The 23,432-nt window shown below is 42.3% G+C and overlaps 1 protein-coding gene and 1 long non-coding RNA gene across 8 annotated transcripts in view; one reads left to right on the forward strand and one right to left on the reverse strand.

Annotated features, from left to right (window-relative positions):
• Nucleotides 1-23,432, forward strand: part of LOC148029987 (agamous-like MADS-box protein AGL1) — a 139,535-nt gene that overhangs the window by 90,901 nt on the left and 25,202 nt on the right. The window lies entirely within an intron of this gene.
• On the reverse strand, nt 18,936-19,709 carry LOC148029988 (uncharacterized). Its single transcript, XR_015692256.1, has 3 exons — nt 19,277-19,709; nt 19,127-19,180; nt 18,936-19,031 (listed from the first exon to the last, which is right to left on the reverse strand). It is a non-coding gene; the product is annotated as an uncharacterized LOC148029988 (long non-coding RNA).

Genomic DNA, 23,432 nt, shown 5'->3' on the forward strand with positions numbered 1-23,432 from the left:
TGCATGCAGACAATTTGTTGCAGACCATATTGTGGATTGTGAGAGGATTTTGACGCATCTTAGAAAATATGCATTTAACTCTTTTTGTACAAAAGTTGGTCTTCAGAGTTGAAGAGGTTTTGATTGTTGGTCATATGTGTGGGCCCTATGGGTGAAGACCATCACCATAAAAAAGAAATGGGATTGATGGAATGCAAAATGTATACATGAATGTGTCAGAGGTGTGGAGATTCTTGGGTGCATGTGTCTTCTATTTGATATGGATTCCTCACTTTGCACATATAGCTGATACTCTATATCAGCTTCTGAGGAAAGGTTAGAGATTTCATTCGGAAAGGAAGCATTAGAAAGAAATGAAGAAATTGAAGTAGCTCTTAAAATTTGCTCCTATATTGAGAAAGGCTAACTATTCACATGGAAAGCCTATCATTATTACTGTTGATACAAGACGAATCATGATTGGATGGGCAATTGGGCAAGATGATGAGGAAGGACAAAGATATGCAGTTCGCTTTGGTGCTAAAGTATTGACGGAATGACAGAGAAGGTATCCACAAGTTAAAAGAGAATTATGGGGAATTGTGATGACCCTTAAATGTGATAAGGAGTATTTTATTGGTGCTCATGTAGTCATTGAGACCGATTGTTTGCCAGTATTGGGTATGATTAGTAGTTGTGCTATCCCGGACATTGCTATACTCATGTGGATTGCATACATAAAATCTTTGAACCCTGAATTTCAGCATATTGTAGGAAGAGATAACCCAGTGGTAGACATATTATCTCGAGTATGCTATGAGAATGAAGATGGGATGATGGATGAGAAGGAAGAAGATGACTTTCTTGCTGCTGAAAATGATGTTGCAAGAGTGAACTTACCAATACAAGGTGTTGCTATAGCATTCACAGAAGCTTGGACAACAAAGAGAAGACACTTTAGATGTTTTGCATCTTAAATAGAAGTGTTTTTGGAAGACGAATATGCAGGAGAGTGGCTGAGAATTGGTCAATACCTTGGTACATTAACAAAGAGAGATGAATGGTTAGATGAGGAGTTTAAGAAGATCAAGACAAAAGCCTATGGGTTTTTCTTAAACGATGGATACTTATGGAAACATGCTAAAAAGAAACAGGGTATGCCATTGTGAGTTTTGGGTGATAGAGCTTCACAAGTAAATGTTATGCAAGAATTTCATGAAAGCTTGTGGGCTGGCTATAGAGGTGTTTGGGGTACTTTTGCAAAGAACACAATATTAGTGAGTTTGGGAATCTCCCAATTCCCATTTTTTGAATACTAAAAAGGTGGCACCCGGATAACATGCCTATAAGTTTCTCAAATCCATGTGATGTGACCTATCATTGGAAAGTGCTTGAAAAATGGAATCTATTGAGCTATAGAGCGCTTAATTTGGAGTTGTAGTGTTGAAGTGATGACAAATACAAACATTTGACTATGTGTCCCAAACTTATGGAAAATTCCCATATTCCCCAATATGGTATTAAAGATCAAAGAAAGATATTGGTGGTAGGGTATGTATAAGGATGTTACTCACTTTGTGGAAACATGTACGACATGGCAAATATATTCATCTATGAGACATCGAGATGGATTGCAGCCGACATATCCATTGTCTCGTCATTTTAAGTGGATGGTGGATTTAGTCACGATGCCTACAGGTCTTTGAAAAATGAGATATCTTGTTCTTTCCCGTGAAGACTTGACTAATCAAGTGGAAGAGAGAGCTCTACATACTAAGACAATAAATGTTGTGTGTACTTTTCTCTTAGAAGAGATCTTTTGTCGGTATGGCTGTGTAGAAAAAATTACTACAGATAGGTGTGAGATGGATACAGATGAAGCTCAGGATTTCTTTGTACGGTTGGGGATAACTTCAGCCTATAACCCTGAAGGAAATGGCAAAAGTGAAAGAGGTCATCCACCTATTGTCAAGGCATTGGCAAAAGCTTATATCCTGTAACAGGATATATGCCTACAGAATTGATGTATGGTCAAAAACCTCTCATTGCGATAGAAGAGATGACAATCACATGGAGTGTGCTACCTTGGGAGGAGTTGAATCGAGAGGAGTTGTTGGCCTTGCACATTAGACAATTGGAAAGAAAGTCAGAAGATATAGAGGCAGCAATTGCAAAATTAAGGGCATCAAGGATACAGAATAAGAAATGGTGTGACAAAAGACATAGATTGACACCAAGAACCATACAAGATGGGGATTGGATATTGATTTATGATACTAGTTTAGACAATCAACATAGTGCCGTGTGCAAAGTTTCCAAAAGATGATTTGGACCCTATGTGGTAAGACATGTATTTGATAATGCTACTTATGCATGAAATGAGCTGGATGGGACAACCATAAAACTTCTGGTAGCAAGGAAAAGAATCAAATTATTTAAGAGGGGGGAATCTACTGCATATGAGTTGCCAAAATTGGAAGAAAATAGTGGCCATGATACAGGGGGTAGCCAAGAAGATATTACAGATGAAGAATAAGAGGATTTGATTGCAGAGGATAAGGAGGACTCAAAATCTAGTGACAACTAGGTTTTTGGGCACATACCGAAGGATATGCAGGTTCAGAGGGGGTGGATGTCATGATGTTATGCGGACTGAAAGCTGAGAAGGATCAAATCTTGCACGCGAGAGCTATAGCAGGAGAGCAAGAGCAAGAAAGAGAGAGACAAAAAATGGAAACTCCAACAACCACAATGTGTGGCCGGGCCTTCCTTTATTCAAACTGTCACTAAAAGAATAAGAATAAGTGACTGTGACGGGCAGCCGCCTTCTGTAGTATGCAATAGCAAGTACTGTCAGTGTAGTAATACACAGGCGAGCAGGTAGAGGCGCCTTTACCCCCAACGTCCCACTTAAAGGCGAATCTGTTCCAGTGAGAGAGAAAAAAGAAAAGATAGTACAACATGTACACATGTACAATAGGATGAGGAAAAATATGTCATCTCATCCAATGCCTATCAATTTTCTGAGGAAGGCAAGGCGCTCCGTAGTGATGCTTTTCGTGAGGAAGCTTGCAAGATTCTGCTCAGTTGGAATCTTGACAAGGTCAACAAACTTGTCCTCAACGATCTTGCGAATGAAGTTATACCTCACCTCAATATGTTTCGTCTTTGCATGGAAGATCAAATTCTTGGCCAACTGAATGGCACTCATAGAATCCAAATGCAGTGTAGGCATAGCATTTGTCATACCAAGGTCTGCAATCAAACGGCCTAACCAGGTAGCCTCCTTGCAAGCCCTTGTGGTTGCAATATACTCGGCCTTTGTAGTAGAAAGGGCCATACACTTTTGCGCCCTGGACATCCAAGAGAGAACCCCTTCAGCATAAGTGAACACATAGCCAGAAGTGGAGTTCCTACTATCTACATGTCCTGCATAATCAGAGTTAGTGTATCCCACGACTCCTGTGTCTTGGCTGCCATAACAAAGACACATATCTGCTGTGCCTTTCGGGTACCTTATGATATCTTTCACGGCATCCCAATGTTTCTTGCTAGGTGTGGCCATATAACGTGCCACAACCCTAACTGCAAAAGCAATATCTAGACGGGTGGCTATTATGGCATACATAAGACTGCCTACGGCTGATGTATAGGGAATCTTGGCCATCTCGGCCCTCTGCTCATCTGTTTGCAGACAATTGGCATGTAAAAGCTTCACATGAGAAGGTAATGGACAACTAATAGGCTTAACATCTTGCATGTGGAAGCGCTCAGGGACTTTATATACGTACTCCCTCTATGACAGATATAGGAATCCCTAACATCTATCACCATGATGCACATACCAAGTAAATGAGAGGCTTGTCCCAAAAGTATCACAGTAAGATAGCTTGGCTAAGCATGCTACGGACCCTTTCTGGAATGGTCCTATTCATGCATTTAACCATACCATTGTGGTGTGGGATGTGAGGGGTGGTCAAGTGATGCTTAATACCTCGCTCGTCACAAAACTACTCAAAAGCACGTGATACATACTCAGCCCTATTATCTGACCTTAAGCATTTGAGCATTTTTTCAAACTGGTTCTCTGCTAATGCAAGCCAATGCTGAAATGTGTCTAAGACTTCAGATGTTCTCTTTATGGGATAAGCCTAAACCTTACGTGAGTAATCATCTATGAAAGTAACAAAGTACTTTGCCCCATCAAGTGACTGACAGGGTATGGGTCCATATACACTTGAGTGCACAAGAGACAAGGGCTCACCCATGCATTTCTTACCAGACTTTTTATGTGTATTTCTAGTCTATCTGCCATACAAACAATGATCATAAGAATGAAAACGCGAAGAGTCAAAAGGTGGAAGATATTGCAAAGCACGGAGCATTTTCATTCCTTTAAGAGACATATATCCCAAACGAGCATGGCAAAGGGATACATGGGGAATAGAACTCACAGACAAGACATGATCCAATGTAGCTCCTGATCAAGTAAGGGATAGAGGTTGCATGACTTGGCACCTCTTGCAAGTACAAGTCTGCCACAAGTAATCTTCCATGCAGAGTCTCCGAAAGACACAAAATACCCCGCATCATCAAGTAGGCTATGAGTCAACGCAGGCACATGGCATAAATCATGCAAAACAAAAGAGCTGCCAGAAGAAAATTGCAGCCTAAGATCTCCAATGCCCACAATATCAAGAGATCTGTCATCACCAAGACGCATAGAACTAGACATGGTACGATAGATATGAAACCAATCTCGACAGGGTGTCACATGAAAGGACGCATCCGAATCCAAGAGCCAGCATTGCACATACATAGAATGTTTCTCAAAAGTCTCTAAGACATCACATGAAGAAACTGCAAGTATGTAATCATCATCTGAATCAGTGGCATGCTTGACATTAATCTCTTCTATCTTCACACTAGAGTTTGTAGGTACTACACTGTGCTCAGAAGACTTTTCCTGCACTTTATCTTTTCCCTTTTCCTTGCACTTATCATTTGGCATTATATGGCACTGTGGCCTAATATGTCTTGCTTTCCCACAATAATGACAGCTAAGATCAAATCTCTGTGCACGGGACTTACTGCGACTACGTGACTTGGACCTGGACTTCTGAGAGTCCCTGCCTTTATGATCATTATCATGCATGTTATTTCTGCCACCTCTAATGGTCAATGCATATAAAGAGTGGAAAGCATCATTGTTTCTTTTGTTGATTTTCTCAGTCAATAAAGCACTCTCAACATCTTTGATTTTCAGCCCATCAAGCTTATTCGTGCATATGGTAGTACGGAATACATTCCATGATTCAGGAAGGGTGCCAAACACAAATAACGGGTGCAAGTTATCGTTGAACTCAATACCCTGTGACAACGGATTCTTCATGATAGCATGAAACTGATTGAAATGAGATGATAGGGATGACCCCTCCTTCATGCGAAGGTTCATTAATTGCTTCAGCCAATATATCTGTGACGTAAGACTCTGATACGCATAGAGCTCCCGAATCTTCTCCCGTAAATCCCATGCACTCTGATTCTCATCTTCAACAACATTATGATGGACCTCTTCTGAGAGTGACAAAATAATGGTAGACTTGCATAGCTCATCAACTTCCATCCAAACATCCTCATCCATATCCTTAGGTTTGACACCTTTGAAATGTAAGGGTTTAATTTGCAATTTTTGCACCAAAACCTACCATATTTGGGACTTCCAATACCCATAGTTGGTACCATCCAACTTGGCAATGTTAAAGAGAGCTATGTCTTTCAGATGATCAGCCATACTATCCCAAATCAATGCAAAAAGGCAAAATTGCAGGTTGTTGTAATTAGCAAAAAATGCACTAAAACCTCTGCTAAAACTAGTTGAAAGAGTGGATTTTACCAAGACAAGCACCTGTTCAACCAAATATGACCAAGATAAGATCAAATAGTAAGCATTACCCTTAGAAAAGTGCTCAAAATCTACAAATTTTAGTTTGCTGTAATAAATATCAGATTTCAGTCAATGAGAGCTAACTGTGCCTGAAGTAGATCCCAAGTCAATCATATATTACCAAGACCATAACCAGTATCATGCATGCATAACATAGGTATATGAGAGTTGATAAGCATGAATCCAACACTCGAACATGTTATGAAATATCTGCCAGTGAGTAGGCACACCTCCCAGTCAATGAAGCAAAGTGTGTCTGCTACTACTAAGAATTGACACAAGTAGGTTCCAGCTCACAAGAAAAGGGACCCAAGTCAGAGAGTCAACTCATAAGCATCGGAAGGAACGAAGACATATGAACCATGCATCATCCCAAAGGGTAAGAAATCCCAAATAGTCTCAAAAGCTCAAATAGCATAGACTGCCTGCTCAATGTCTGTCAAGCATCCAAAGACGCTCCCACTGGTACAAAGGCCATAAATATCAAGCAACAAAGCTCGAATAAAGCATGTACAAGCACTAGTGACAGTGTCCAAGATCAAGCATCAATGAGACATCCCGGACATGGAGATGGTGTGACGTCCATATGTAGCATCCATAGACATTAAGTATTTTCCAAAATAAACTATGGCAAGCCAATATATCTCCAAAATATGCTCCAGACAATTGAATGTCGAGCCCAGGTAAAGCTCCAATAGCATCCAAGCTCAAACAATGTAACTAACATAGGTAGGTGACATGAGCATAAGTGCATGTCCAAAGTGGTCAAGCATAGACCGATAAGTGCCAAGATACATCCAAGATAAATATCCAAATGCTATGGAAAGCAGAGCTCAAGCTCAACCAATGATTAAGAAAGTAATGTCAAACTCTTTTCCAATCCTCAATGGTCAATACATCAATGTATATCTCCAAGACATAACCCGAATAGCATAGGCATAAGCATACATGAGTAGAATAGCTTCAACCCAATTGTTTATAGCAGACATTCATTGCTCTAGACAGAGTATTTTAGGCCTCAAATCAGTATCAAAATGATGGCAATCCATTAACATAGCACCTCCATACATGCAGACATCATCCGAGCATCAATATACATCAAGTGATCAATCCCGATAAGCATAGACTTCAAGAGATAAGTGCTGCCTTGTTTTGGCTAGATCTCGGACTATTCAAGATAGTTAATGGCTGAGCTAAATCAGCTCCAAATGTGTCTCACATAAGAGGCATAATATCCACAAGTGATTCAATATCAAAAGACATCAGTAGAAGCATTACATAAGCCATAGACATACAAATACATGTTGTCTCAAATTTGAAATCTGTTGCAGAATATTTTATCATGAAAATTTGGCAAATCTGACATCACTATCGTGTTCGAAGCATGCCAAAACCCCAACTTAGACTCTTATCTTGCCTGAATCGGGTTCTGAATGCCCGAGATATGACAAAAAGAGTGATTTTTGAGTCATTTTTGCAAAGAGGCGCAAATAAAACTTGAGCATCCTGTTCTACTTGAGGGGCCAAATCAGGGTGGGTAGGGGATAAGCAAGAGCACAATGAAGTCTTACAATAGGCCTACACAAGCCTAGGACAAGTCTAAGCAAGAGCAGGTATCCTATGGTTTTATCCCCCTTCCGAAGCCAATGGAGCCATTAGATTTGGGTTTCCTACAGTAGAGAAGGAGCTGTTATTTGAATCTATGTTTTTGTTCTACGAGGGAGCTCCAAGAGATCTAATGCCTGAAGATTGCTTCTGAGTAGTGCCAGACAAGGAATTCCAAATTCTATCAATACATATTGATTCAATTCATTGTGCTTTGTCTTTGTCGCGTTTAGCTCTTGTCAATTGTTTTTCTTCTCTTCCATCTTCTATCTCTACTTCCTTCTACCTCTGATTCCCGCTGGATTCGACCTTTTGATAAAAACCCCTCTGACACCACTCGTCTCAATATCTACGAACTATGGGATATTCTTGACATGTTTCACTGCCACCCGTATCTTTGGGACTCCTGTTGCTGTCATTGCATCTGCGAAAGACGCGAGAAGAAACTCTATCACCAGGCCGAGGAAAAGAAGGGTGATCAGGTGTCAAAGAAACATGTTGTGGAGTGTAAATGCCGCCACAGTAAAGCCACTGTACCAAGGGACCATGTCTATGAGTCCCTTTGTGGACGCATATGGTGAACTGGTAAGTAACTCCTGAGCTGCATTTGCCAAACTGAGCAGGACCATGAAGATCCCTTGGCCCATTAGGACCGCCTCCACGGTCTACGTTGTGCCGATGTGCAGCGTGGAATGACTGGGGAATGTCCTACTACCTAATCATAAATCGATGTTTCCTTTAGCTCGAACAGCTAGGAGCTACTCCTCAGAGAGGACAACGCGCAAGGTGTTTGACTGGGGGGCACTCGCTGAGTGCGTTGGTGTCTCACCAGAGGTTTCCATTGCGAGGTTTCCATTGCGTGTTCCTTCTGAGAGAACTGCCAATCATGTCACAGAGCCCCCTGAGGGGGGGAAGTTGCTGCAGATAGAGGGAACAACTAGAGGGTGGGGGGAACAATGGCAAGGGGGGGGGGGGGGAAAGCTGCCATTTTTGGGAGTGGGTGAGGGGATCCTAGACATTGTGGACCAAGGTAGCACATGGGGGGGGGGGGAGGGGGAATCCGGAGCAGATTGTGGCTTGGCGGGGTGGGGGGGGCAGCAGGGCGAGGAAGGGGGGGCAGTAGGGGAGTGGGGTGGATAGTGTAAGGGCTTTGTAGCTATACCATGCCGTTGCTACCGATTGCACATATATAGGGAGTAGTAGTGACTCAAAGCCCTGCCTTGTTTCCACTCTACGTGTGATTCCCTATACCCAGTGTGGTGAACCCTCTTATGTGCGGCGTCACGAGGGTGTAGTCCTGGGATGTGTCTATGTTGTCCCGCTTTTGGATTGAATAATACAAGAGTATACCTTGAGCTCATATTGTGTTAACTTTCTGTGCCGTGTTGAGTGCGTAACGAGTGCAGGTTTATCACACTTGGTATCAGAGCAACTCTTGCTCGGAGTGAAGGAGTGCTCACGGAAGCAGGAGGAAAGATCCAGTGCCCCGAAGAGATCGAAGTCATAATGACCCACAGCGCGACGCCCCACGTTGTGTCGCCCCACGTCGCGATGCCCCACGTCATAACGCCCCACGTCGCGTCGCCCCGCGTCGCGTCATCCCACGTCGCGTCGCCCCTGCGTGACACCCCAACCTCGACATCCCACCGTCTGAAGACATGACGCGGCTTCCCCGCGGCACGACCCACACCACCACAGGCGAAACGCGGCTTCCCCGCGTTGACACCACCACCAACCACATGGAGAAAGAAAGGGAGAACATCACCCTCCCGACATTAGAGGAGAGGAAGAAGAGTAGGGGACAAGAATGGAGAGTGGCCCAAGAGGAGAAGGTGGCCGGACTAGAAAGACAAATAGATGGTATGTCAGGCATGCTAGAATCAATATGGAGGAACATGCAGATGAAAGAGGAAGAGAAAGAAAGGAGAAAAAAACTAGAGGTAGAGCAGGGCTATAGAGAATGGGTGAGTCAACAACAAGAAGAGGAGAGGAGACACCGAATGCAAGAGGAGATGGATAGAACGGGTAGAGAGGAGTCATCTAGGAGGGCGCAAGATACAAGGAAGGAGAAGGTGAAAGTAGTAGAATTAGGAAGCAAAAAGAAAGACAAGAAGAAGGAGAAGAAGCACCATCGCAAAGAAGAGGAAGATAGCAGTAGTTCAGAAGATGATTATGGAAAATTCAAGATGCCCCAACCCGCCAAGTATAAGGGAGAGAGAGATAGGTTAGTTCTGAAGAAATGGATCGCAGAGGTGGATAGGTACTTAAAATATTCAAGAATCACCGAAGACAGGAAGGTGGAAGTGGCAGCCATTTACTTGGAGGAGGACGCTGCCAGTTGGTACGTGTTAGAACAGGAGCAGGGCCACACAATCTGTTCGTGGGAAGAACTCCAGGAAGAACTGAAGGACTACTTTATTCCAAAGCTGGAGAAATTCAAAGTGAGAGATGAATGGAGGAACCTCAAGCAAGCACAGGGAAAGATGAAATAATATGTCAGCAAGTATAGGCAAATCATGCTGCAGCTACCAAACATGGATACCGACACTAAGCTACATGGATTTTTGTTTGGAATGCAAGAATGGGCTAGAAGAGATGTGGAGAGACAGGAGCCAACAAGCTTAGCAGAAGCCATGAGAATGGCCGAACGACTGGTGGACCTGGAAGGCAGAAGAACAGCACAAGGGAATCAAAACAGGTTCAACAACAACTTCAACAACACCTTCAACAACAGCAACTCCTGGAACCAAAGGCCCAATGCTCCTAGAGGGGCATTCACAAATACAAGGAGTCAAAACACCACTAACACCACGGCCGTATCCCAAACCGCATTAGTCCCAAGAGGAGCAGGAGGGAGATGGGGAAACAATCACTACAGGCCAACCCCTAGCACATCATATGGGCCCGCAGGATCAAACACATCATGGTGGAGACCCCCAGGCCCTTCCACTGGCATCAGATGCTTCAAATGCGGGGGTCCACACTACCAAAACAGATGCCCAATAGAAGACACAGCTTCATCGAGTGGATCAAGGGTGAATTGCAGCTTGTGCATATGGAGGAGAAGAACCACAACCACCGCGTATCCAGGAAATTCCAAATGGGAGTGAAGAGAGCATGGACCACCCAAGGGTAGGGTCAGTTAGTGCCCGACCCCAATGCATGGCAGCCAGAGTAGCGGCAGTCCACCATCTATACATCAAAGGTCAAGTGGGCGAAGGAAACCAACCAATCATGGTGGACACAGGAGCAACCCACAACTTCATGACACCACAGTGTGCAGCAAAGCATGGATTGAAACTATCCAAAGCCCCAGAAGGATTAACAGTAACATTCGCACAAGGAGAAGCCAAGGAAGTAAAACAAGTCTTTGCAGTCCAAGTGGAAGCCGACAAGTGGAAAGTGAAACTCAACTTCTTAGTAATCCCCATGGATGATTTTGAAGTGATATTAGGCTTAGAATTCTATGACAAGTATGTCATTGCAATGTTTGGCAAGGGTGTGAATGAAATGATGCTAGATATGCAAGGAGAAGGCGTCAGAGTATCCTGTGAAAGAATGCAGCTACCTGGTAGGACCCCAATCAAGGTACAAATGAAGGAGAACAAGCCAGGAGTATCATGCCAAACAGTAAAACCAGCTGCAAACCAACCAAAGGGCCAGACCCAAAAAGCACCGGTCCAAGGGACCGTCATCAGGCCACGTATCATGACATGCAGTGCAAAACAAGTCGAGAAATCAGTCAAACAAGGAGATATGGTCTATCTGTGTATGATCCGACCAATAGAAGAAGAAGAAGATGGCAAGAAACCCAAACAACAGAAGAGGAACATAGAAGTGGCAGAAATACTTGAAGAATTCAAAGATGTAATGCCAGCCGAACTACCCAAAGGTCTGCCACCCAGACGAGATGTGGATCACAAGATTGAGTTGATTCCAGGGTCTTTCCCACCGGCCCGAGCTCCCTATCGCATGAACCACACTGAGCTCATGGAATTGAAGAAGCAACTACATGAACTAGAAGAATAAGGATTCATCCGCCCTAGCAAATCCCCCTTTGGTGCTCCAGTGTTGTTTGTAAAGAAGAAGGATGGGGGACTTAGACTCTGTGTAGATTATAGGGCTCTTAACAAAATCACCATAAAAAACAAATACCCTATGCCCCTAGTGGAAGACCTATTAGATAGACTGCATGGGGCCAAGCACTTTAGTCGGATTGACCTTAGATCAGGATACCACCAAATCCGCATAGCCGAAGAAGATATCCCAAAGACAGCCTTCCGCACCCGATATGGTAGTTTTGAGTGGTTAGTATTAGGGTTCGGCCTAAGCAATGGGCCAGGCACATTTTGTGGCCTCATGGATGGAATTTTTAGACCGGAGATAGATATCTTTGTCATTATCTACATAGATGACCTCCTAGTCTACAGCAAGACCTTAGAAGAGCACAAGCAACACTTACGCCAAGTTTTTGAGAAACTGTGGCAACATCAGTTATACGCCAAGCCGGAAAAATGTGAATTCGCAGTGAAAGAATTGGAGTTCCTAGGCTTTATTGTAGGAGCAGATGGAATCAAAGTGGACCCTAAGAAAGTGGAAGCTCTCCAAAAGTGGCCTGTACTGAAAACTGTAAGAGAAGTGTGGGAGTTCCTAGGCTTCACAGTATTTTGTCGAAGATTCATCAAAGATTACAGCCTCATCACTGCCCCCCTCTCCCACCTCACCAAAGAAGACCACTCGTTTACATGGGGGAATGCGCAACAGGAAGCCTTTGAGCAGATGAAGAAGTGCATGAGCCAAACTCCCGTCCTAAGGGTACCGAACTTCACCAAACCCTTTGAAATCTCTACAGATGCATTTGACTACGGCATAGGGGGTGTACTGGTCCAAGAGGGGCACCCCATTGCATATGAGTCAAAGAAATTTACTGATGCTGAAACAAGGTGGAGCACACATGAGAAGGAAATGTTGGCAGTCATCCACTGCCTTAGAAAATGGAAGCACTATGTTCAAGACAAGCATACAATAGTCTTCACCGACAATATCTCCCTCAAATACTTCCAATCCCAACCCAAGTTATCAGCAAAGCAAGCCCGTTGGCTAGACTTCCTAGCCGAATTTGACCTGGAAATTAAGCACAAGCCTGGCTCTACTAACAAAATAGCAGATGCCTTGAGCCGAAAAGCTGACTTGAAAGCTGTCAGTGTTGTCAGCAGCAACTTCATAGAACTTGTCAAAGAGGCCCTAGAACAAGATCAAGACATGCACAAGATAATCAAAGATGTGGAAGCAGAGAAGACCCCCCATGGAATGTACACTTTAGAAGAGGGTATTCTATTCTTAGGCAAAAGATTGTATATCCCCAACAATGTGGAATTAAAGAAACTCATCCTACATGAGATACATGACGGCAAGATTGGATGCCACAAAGGGCAAAGCAAAACCTTGGAGGCCCTTAGGAAGCAGTTCTTTTGGTCGAACATGAAGGAAGAAGTGATAGACTACATCAAAACTTGCCCCACTTGCCAAATGGTCAAAGCACCCAGATCAAGACCAGCCGGACTACTACAACCATTACCAGTACCCAACCGCCCATGGGATGTCATCAGCATGGACTTCATTGTGGAACTATCGGAGTCCCATGGGTACACAATCATCTTTGTAGTGGTGGACTATTTTTCCAAACAGGCCCACTTCATCCCGGCCAAACCACCACTGAATGCCAAGGAGGTAGCACGCCTCTTCTTCACACATGTATTCAAATTGCACGGCTTACCACTGGCCATTGTATCAGATAGAGATGGAAGATTCATGAGCAACATGTGGAAGGAACTCTTCAAGACTTTGGAAACCCAACTGAGATTTTCATCATCCTTCCACCCGGAGATAGATGGACAGACAGAACGAGTCAACCAAGGCATCGAAGATTACCTCCGCAGCTATGCTAGAGTGAATCAGAAAGATTGGGCCTTGTACCTTGATGTCTTGGAATTTCACTATAATAGCTCCATCCACTCGGCTACAGGGTACACTCCCTTTAAGTTAGCTACAGGAAAAGAAGTCATCACACCACTGGCCTTAGCATCCGGAGCGGCCAAAGCGAAGGATCAAGATGCATAAGAATTCTTGAAGAAATGGAGAGATCGCAATGCAGTAGCTAAGGAAAGTCTCGAGCGGAGCAAGATAACAATGACAGAGCAAGCAAACAAGAAAAGAAAGGCTGTACTATTCGCCAAAGGAGACATGGTCCTAGTGAGCTCTAAGAATATGTCACTTCCCAAAAACATGACCCCAAAGTTCAATCACTGCTACTATGGACCCTACCGAATCACTCAAGTGCTGAACGAAGTCACTTACAAACTGGACCTGCCAGACAGTGTTTGTGTTCATAATGCATTTCATGCTCATCTTCTATGCAGGTTCTATCCCGACAACCAATGGGGACGGCGCATACCAATGCTCCATTCCAATGGTCCCTTCGAAGTAGAAGCATTCCTCCGACGCCGGGAACAAAGAGGCTTCCCCGAATACCTCACCAAGTGGCGCGGGCGTCCACTCAAGGAGGCCACTTGGATCTCAAAAGCGGAGGCCCGTGAACGCGGAAAGGATGCCTTCGCCCTTTGGCTCGAGGAGAACCCCCCTGCTCCTTCTACCGACCCTTGAGCCGACTCAACACTCCAACAAATAATGCGGCTCTCAATCATAAACCTCGAATGTGCCTCCACTCCTCAAATGTAATCGAGTCGAGGGTGGACTCACATGGTAGCAATCATCACAAATAACTCCATCAAAAAAGGAAAAAGCCCCAATGTCTTAGTGTGGCAGACACTGGCCAGTTTGATAGTATAGACTGTGTTAAGACCCCGCGGTCCCTTTAGACCGGCAAACACTGACCAGCTTGCTAGGAAAAGCTGCGTTAAGACCCCGGATGAGTCAAATAACAAACGCTACCCTTAGATTGCTGAGGTCAGCAATCCAGTAAGCGGGGGTGAGTGTAAGGGCTTTGTAGCTATACCATGCCATTGCTACCGATTGCACATATATAGGGAGTAGTAGTGACTCAAAGCCCTGCCTTGTTTCCACTCTACGTGTGATTCCCTATACCCAGTGGTGAACCCTCTTATGTGCGGCGTGACGAGGGTGTAGTCCTGGGATGTGTCTATGTTGTCCCGCTTTTGGATTGAATAATACAAGAGTATACCTTGAGCTCATATCGTGTTACCTTTCTGTGCCGTGTTGAGTGTGTAACGAGTGCAGATTTATCACAGATAGAGGGGGGCAAACTATCGGGGCCGGGGGGAAGAGGGGAAGACGAGCAGGCAGGGCAGATAGTACCGAGCCATCGCGGTGGGGGCCCGGGGGGACTCAGCGTGGGGGGGCAAGCTGACAAAACGGGCGTGGACGATGGCGGGATTAGACGGAGCGGAGGGGCAGCTTGCGTCATGACAGGTGTTGAGCATTGATGTGGTCAGAGTTATTAAACAAGAAAGGGAGTTAGAGACCTAGATGGAAAAAGTAACTTGAGTGGTAAAGGATAAATTGGATGCCATTGATTTAGCAATAGCTTGGAAATAAAAGTTAATCGAAATAAGTGTTAAGCTAGATTTAGAATTTTAGGAATAGTTGATTACATTACTTTAAGTAGTTTCAAATTTTGATTGCATGGATTTACGAAGAACTAAAGAAAATTCACATGTTCATGAATATCTCAAATAGTGCCATTGATAATGTATTTATACAAGATGATTCCAATGGATGGTTCTAGCAATCTACTATGACAACTTGCGTCTATTATTAGCATAGCAGAATTACTCCATCATCAAGTGGGAATGTTTGGGCATGATATTCTCATTTAAGAAGCTTTGCATTACTTGCTTGTTCATTCCTTTGTGTTTCATTCTATCTTGGTGTATCTAGTCAAGTAGTAGAATGTAATCAATGGTTAGCTAATTCAATTTTATTGATACAAGACTTTGAATTTCGAGTGATCCACTAATTAGGAGTCTAGCATACAGTTGCCAACTTTCTTTCCCTTTCAAGTAATGGAGAAGTTCTTACTGGAGTTGATGTTGTTTTTTAGAAGCACAGGTCTTTAAAGCATTAGCCTACTTGACCAATGATTCTTCACTTTCCAATCCACCATGGCCTTGGTATGAGGAGATGGTACTTTTATCTCAATAAGAGAAATACTTGATCATTTGACAATGGATCACTAGAAGAGGTTTGCTCCCCATAGTAGGAGATTTTGATGTTTCTTTGGATATTGTTATCATCAAATTCTCTCAAAAGTCCTATAAGGAATGGATTTGCATATGGACTAAGAGGTAACCATAAAAGAAACTCACTTGGGGCTTTCCGATGGCCATTTGTCTAGTGAAGCAACTACACAAAAAATTAAGCTAATTGGCTTTTGGGTGCCTATAATGGATCAATATGTGATGAGATGGCTTTGTCAATGTGATAGTTGTCAATGGCTTGGTGGAACCTAGATTTGTAGTATCTTTTAAGCTCACTATGGCTTACAATCAGAATGACTATATTCTTGCCACTAGAGACTATTACAATAAGTGGGTTAAGGCTTGGTTGTTGGAAGATAATATGGGCAATTTAGTGGTGGCTTGCTTGTTCAAAGATATCAAAGATAATATTTTCTTAGTAAAATGATTCGGTGCCTTACTATCTTCTTCTTTATCAATCGTGAGAAGTATTGGCCATATTATCCTTAGGCAAAATGGATTGGCGAAATCCACCCACAAGACATTGTATAAGATCTTGACCAAGGTAGTGTAGCATGATTAGACAAATTGGGACAGAAAGCTTCCATTTGTACTTTCGGCCTATTGCACATGTTTTAAAGTGGCTACCAAATTATCTCCTTTTAAGTTGCATTTAGGGTCGGAATCTATTACTCCTCTTGAATTTTAGCTCCTAGCATATAGATTGCCATTGCGGATAGCCTATTATCGAAGGAATCCTTGCGATTTCAATCAGATAATAATTTCTGTGCAAAGTGCCTAATTGCTATTGGAACCTAACTAAATAGTTAGGTCGTTAGACATTGTTGTTGCAAGAATTTAAATTCCGACTGATCCATCCACAAGAGTCTAGCATGTAGTTGTCGACTATCTTTCTCGTCTAGATAATGGAGTAGTTGTCGGTAGAGCGGCTGATGATCAGTCTCCCCAAATGGCGATCCTCCACTTCAACCCAGCATGAACATGATATGAGGAGGTGGTTACTTTTCTATCAATGGGTGAAATACCTTTATCATTAGACTCTCCGGAGTCTTGCAAGACGTGGTTTTTCTTATGGAGCAAGAGGCAAATAATCAGAGAATCACCAAGGGCTTTTTAATGGTAGCTAGCTATTTTTGTAGTGAAGGCACTTTGGAAAAGATTTAGTAGATTTGCCTTTGGTCGCCAGCAATACATTTGCATGTGATGAAATGAGTTTGTGAATGTGATACCTATCAATGGCTTTGACACTGGGATTAGCTACTCCTTAGTCATATGCTATCTATGGATCTATTTTATAAGTGGGACTTGGATTTTGTAGGACCTTTGAAGCCTAGTGTGGCTTTCACTTATAACAACATTCTCACCATCAGAAACTATTATACTAAGTACATTGAGGATTGGTGTTTGAAAGAGAGTATGGGCAACATAGTGGTTATTTGGTTCTTCAGAGATATTATCATTGACTATGGCTATTCAATGGAGTTGCTTAGTGATAGAAGTAGTCATTTTCTTAAAAGATGATTGAATATGTTATTATCTTCTTTTTTATTATCAATAAGAAGTCCTTTCTATATTACCTTAGGAAAATGGACTGGCCAAATTGAACAAGGCATTGTGTAAGATCTTGACCAAGCTAATGGAGCATCATCATTAGAATTAGGATGCTTTCATCTGCACTCTAGGCCTATCACACATCTTTTAAACTCACAATTTCATGGTCTTCTTTTAAGTTGGCTATTAGGATAAAATCTATTACTCCACTTAAACTTTTAGTTCCTAGCATGTAGTTGGTCATTGCAGATATACCATTATTAGAGCAATCCTTATGATTCGGATTAGATGATCCGAACAAGTTGGATGAAGACCGAGTGTCTGTGTATATTTGTTGATAAAGGTCCAACTTCACTAGAAGGACACCAACTATTTCTTGAGGAAGTGGATTTTCAAGCAAGGTTAAGAGATTCTAGTTTTCAACACTCAAATGGGAAAGTTAATAGGCAAATTGAAGTTGCAATGGAATATACGATTTTCGTCTTCCACAATTCTAGATGCAATGGTTTTCACTCTTATAGATTTGCAAGCTAACTTCTTGTCACATACAATCAATGGATTTCTACTTGGTTATTATTCTAGTTTCACAGTATATTGTCCATTTTCAATTCAAGTGAAAGTTGATTAATCATGATTTGGATCTCTTGATGGATACAAAGATGCTTCCTTTGAGTAGGTAGAACCTACTCCAATTGTAGTTTCAAAGGGGGCTCAAATAGAGCTATAGGTGGAGGATTCTCTTAGCTCCAACTCTTTCTTTCATGCAAGACTATTATGGTGTGGTGCTTTTGATCTGATGTATATCCTGTACTCCCTTCTATGTTTTAGGGTGCATAATAAAAATAGCAACATGGTGGATCTTGAAGGCAATAAGCAATTTCAGGGCTCACCATTCTACCTTTGTCTAACATGGCAAGCATGCATTGATGGCAACAATATATTTATTTTTATGCTTCATTGTCATAATGATTCTCTAATTGAGCATTTTTTGCTATAATCACTCTTATGCTTTGCACTCTCTTTGCTAACTATCGCCTTTGATGCAATATACCCATTGCAACAAGTTGCATTTTAAAAAGCTTAGCTTGCTTCTTTTGGCATGTTACCATTTCTAAGGGTGACCATAGAGGTCTCAATTAGGTGACTATGCAAAATAAACCTCACTACAAGATATAGGCTTTATACTGATGTTAAAAGGGACGAAAATGAAAATAATAAAATTTGCCCCCATCGTCGCAAAAAGCGTCGTTATTGGCGACACCATAGAACAATCAGTATTAGCTTTGTTATCAGCATCCATGATACCGACGCAAATAACGACGCTGATAACGATACTCTGTGATGATAATAATGACGCTAATAACAACACATACAGGTAAATTTGCGACGCTAATAACGACGGTAATAGGGAAAAAAAAATTGTGGCAGGGCCGCTTGGGCCATACAAAACAATTTCTGCACTGTATACAATGCTCGCATGAACAAAAACAAAGTGTACTTAAATCATAAGACTGTTACATAAAATAAATACATGATCGCATAATGAAAGCGACTGGTACAATCATGGCAAGATATCACTACTACATAGAAAATGTCTACACAGATAAGGCGACCAAAAAAGAAGATTGTATGAGCTCCAGTGATCCAAGGGTGAGCTATATATCCTCGCCATCCGAAAGCTCATCCTGGCTCAAAGGAGCATCGAATGGACTCTGCAAAAAAAGAAACAACTACATATCAGTCCACCATACAATAATGCATTCTAATTAAACATGGTAACTACAGACAAGAAAGATGAGTGACTTACAGGACCGCTGCGTCTATACAATCAGTTACTCGGATCGCGTATTGTAATGGAGTGCTGCAAAGAAAATAAAATACAAATTGTTAGAAACATGATTGTCAGTACAAAGAATATTATAAAAAAATAAACAAGCAAAACAAAAGAAAAACTTACAAAGTCCTCGTGATATGTCCTGTGGCCCCCACTCCCAAGATGATGGATCACTACAGCCTCTAGTCATGTCCTCGTCGCTCGCACTGCTGACTCCAACGTCTTGGAGAATCTGTAGCCTCCTCCCTTAGTGGGTGCCAGTCGTCCGTGTCTAGCCACTCGGGCTTTGTAGCCCCACTCTTAAGTACCTTACATGTGTCCGATCATCTGTGTGACATATATGCACGCATGCAGTCCATCATCGAGCTCATAGAAAATCTATTTACTATGGCTTGAACTGAAAACTCCTCATGCAAGGATGCTACTATGTAGTCCTTGCTTCCCTCTAATATGTTTTTCCAATGATCTAAGACGTTACGCCGAAAAACTTATATGCACAACTCTCTCATGTGAGCCATCACCCTCCTCCCCTCATCATTCATGATGATGGCTCCTGACCTATGATCGACAAGATAGGCATATGTCTAAGATGAATCGTCTTCCACATGCATCCATGCTCTTGGACATATCCACGAGACCCTTGTACATCCGGTGTACCGATCGCGGTAGTATCTATTGGTGTAGCATCCATAGGGGTGCCACCTATAGATGGCTGAGCAAAAGCTAGAGTAACTGGAGTAGACGTCCCCACAGGTGTGACAAATCCTGGAGGTGATGCAACTCCAGCAGAACGACAAGATCGAGACACTGCGTCCGTACCTCCACAGCAGCCACCTGAGACACGCTCCCTAGAACTACCGCGAGAGTGAGGAGTAGCACCTGTATCCCATGCCAACCGCGGGCTCACTGTCTCCGTATCTCTACAGCATCCCCCTGATTCTAAAGCATTCCCTCTCTCTGGCCCAAGTCTGGAGCGTTGACCTCATCTGTTCGAAGTTAAAGTATTTGATCGTGCCGAAGTAGATTTAATAGAGCGGCCTGACGATGTCCGAGACAGCTTTTAGTCTACGATGACTCTAAATCTCACCATCTGATCTGGAGACATGCATACCTACACAGACAAAAAATGATGTTAGTATAATCACTTTAAATGATACAAAGCATGGTAATATAAATCCTAAAAAAATGATCTCACTTAAAATGCATATCTTACGTATCCTTATAAGTGATTAGTCAACGAATTGAGTAAGTGGATGCTCCAAGTATGAAGTATCCTATGGTCCCATGTCAATCTCCTGACACAACTCCGCATACATTGGAAGGTTGATAGACATGTCACCACAAAAGAATGAGTCCACCTCGATCTCAAAGAATTCTTGGACTCCCGTATTTCCATCATTGTTAGCCGATGCTGGCTCCTCTACATGCTCCACGCTTTCGATGGCCTTCACCCCTTGCAATATCGACCCCTCTATTTGCATATTGTTCTCATCTATGCTTGGAACATTGCTTTGATCATATGATCTCGTACTTCGGGGAGCTGAAGGTATAACATACCACCATCGTGATTGTCGGGGGTTTGGATAGAAGATTACCTGTTCACAAACACATACAAGAGAGATTAAACTATTGTGATATATATTATGTCGTAATATAATTAACAAAGAAATGAGTGCATGCACATGTTCACAATGGGCCGAAAACACAAAGGTGTCACGCAAATCCGTCCATTTTTTTTCGGAATCTATTTCGAGAAATCCAAATGGACCTCGTCGAACTGTTGCTCCAGCTCCTTCAAGTATCACTTTGAACCACTGCACATTCGAATAGTATCATCGAGAAGCTACGATAATCCACCATAACAATACTTTAAAAGTTCTCAAAATACTCAATCTCATCTATAACCGTGTTTGGATATGTTGCTCGTCATTGGCTCTCTTGCTCCAACCTTGCCATGATACCACAGTCAATTGTGGAGCGCATTTTGTCAATACATTCCACGTGAAAATGCCGTCTGTATGACTACGCTGCACTATATATTTTGTAGTGTACATTGAAACACTCAAATTAGTTGTTGCATATAAAATATAGATAGGACAAATCCTAAACACGTCATCACCTTTGAACTACATCTCCTCGAGAATTTTCACTTCTCAATTGAGACCTTCGCTCCTTCACGAGACGCTGCAGTTAAAGCTCCATGTAACCATAGCGTTGACATGAACCATGGTATCTTCTCCATGCCCTCGAGATATTGAATCGATCGATGATGCATACTATGTCAAAATTCAGATCAAGTTTCCTGAACAACTTGGTTTTAATAATAGTGCCAGAAAAGAAATAAACGAAGCGTATGTACAAGGTACCTGAACAACTCGGTCACACTCGCATCCCTCCACCCGTATTTTGCTTGCACACTTAAGAGTGCAAGCAGTGTCTTCAGGGAAGATACTCGGCACCCTTTATATAATGGTATGGATGCTTGCTCTCTAAGCGGATTAGAAGTTCCGACATCCATGGTAATCAATGTATCGATCATTGCCTCCATCTCAGGCTCCAAGATTGTAGGTAGGTCTGGAAGGCTGCCTGTCTCCTCTGGTATTGACGGTATAGATTGGGTAGTATCTTCCAAGTGGTGGATTGGCTCAGGCACTCTATCCATTGCACACCCACGAACTCTTCTAATTTGCTGAAAGGGTGCACTCCTCCTTGGGATGAGACGTCACCTCTCTGGATATAAAATTTTCTAGCCACACCTAATCTTCTTGTATATGGTATTCAATTAGCTTTCAAGTACAATGCATGATTGATATTAACTTTTCTTACCGTTTGCTGAAAATCCAAGATCGCCTGATCAATGATCTTAGATTGAAACTTGCCGAAGCGTTGTACGTGTTCTATAGACAATCAACGTTTTCGTCTAATTGTCAGCTTGCATTGAGAGCAAGTACATGGGACACGCTGATTAAGATACCGGTCGGTATCTTGAACAACAAGTCCTTCATCGTTTTTCATTTTGTCTATGTTACGACAAACAATTTGTTTTTGTTATCATTCTTTTTTTCTTTCTTAAATTGTTAATGTATGTAAAGTCTCCACCCATCCACCCACATATTAACATATATATGTCCGAGTGTTTTCCGTCTCTTGGTATTGCACTGGACCTCGCCACCACTCTCTATTTGTTTTTAATCCATTTATTATCTCCTCTTCTTCTATCTCTCTCTCTTCTAATAGAATATTAGAGAGTTTGGGAATCTTCCAATTCCCATATTTTGAATACTAAAAAGGTGGCACATGGATAACATGCCCATAAGGTTCTCAAAACCATGTGATGTGACCTATCATTGGAAAGTGCTTGAAAAATGAAATCTATTGAGCTATAGAGCACTCGATTTGGAGTTATAGTGCTCAAGTTATGACAAATATGGGAAATTTTCATATTCCCCAATATGATGTTTTTTTCTCGTTCTGTATTATGCTATATGTTTATTCTCTCTCTCTCTCGTGCCTTATGGAAAATTCCCATATTTCCCAATATGATGTTTTTTTCTCGTTCTGTATTATGCTGTATGTTTATTCCCTCTCTCTCGTTCCTTCATCTTATTTTCTCTTTCCCTCTCTCATTTTCTTTAACGATCATGACTACGACTACGACGAAGACCACAACCATGACTACGACTACGACCACGACCACGATCACGACCACGACCACGACTAGCACTAACACTACCATGACTATGACCACCACATCTACCACTACCACTACCACTACCACGCGACTACGATCACTATAATAAACAAGAAAAGAAAAGAAAAAAACAACAACAACAACTACTACTACTACAATAAACAAGAAAAAAAGAAAAAACTACTACTACAACAAAAAACAAGAAAACTAAACAATAATAAACAAGAAAAGAAAAAAAACTACTACTACTACAACAAACAATAACAATTAATTCCTTTTCTCTCTTCCTCTATCCCTCTCTCATTTCCTCTCCCTCCCTCACCCTCTCGCTCTCTTTCTCTCTTTCCCTATCGCGTTTAATGTTTTTTCTCTATTTTTCTCTCTCCTCTCCCTCTCTTATTTCCTTTTCTTTCTTTCTCTCCCTTTCTCATTTCCTCTTCCTCTCTTTTTCTCTTTCCCTATTATGTTTAATATTTTTTGTCTCTCCTCTCCCTCTCTCATTTCCTTTTCTCTCTTCTTCTCCCTCTCTCATTTCCTCTCCCTCCCTCACCCTCTTCCTCTCTTTCTCTCTTTCCCTGTTAGGTTTAA

This window comes from Lygodium microphyllum, chromosome 10 (assembly GCF_053477565.2).
Source record: "Lygodium microphyllum isolate KBCC chromosome 10, Lygodium_microphyllum_v1.1.10, whole genome shotgun sequence".
NCBI lineage: Eukaryota > Viridiplantae > Streptophyta > Polypodiopsida > Schizaeales > Lygodiaceae > Lygodium > Lygodium microphyllum.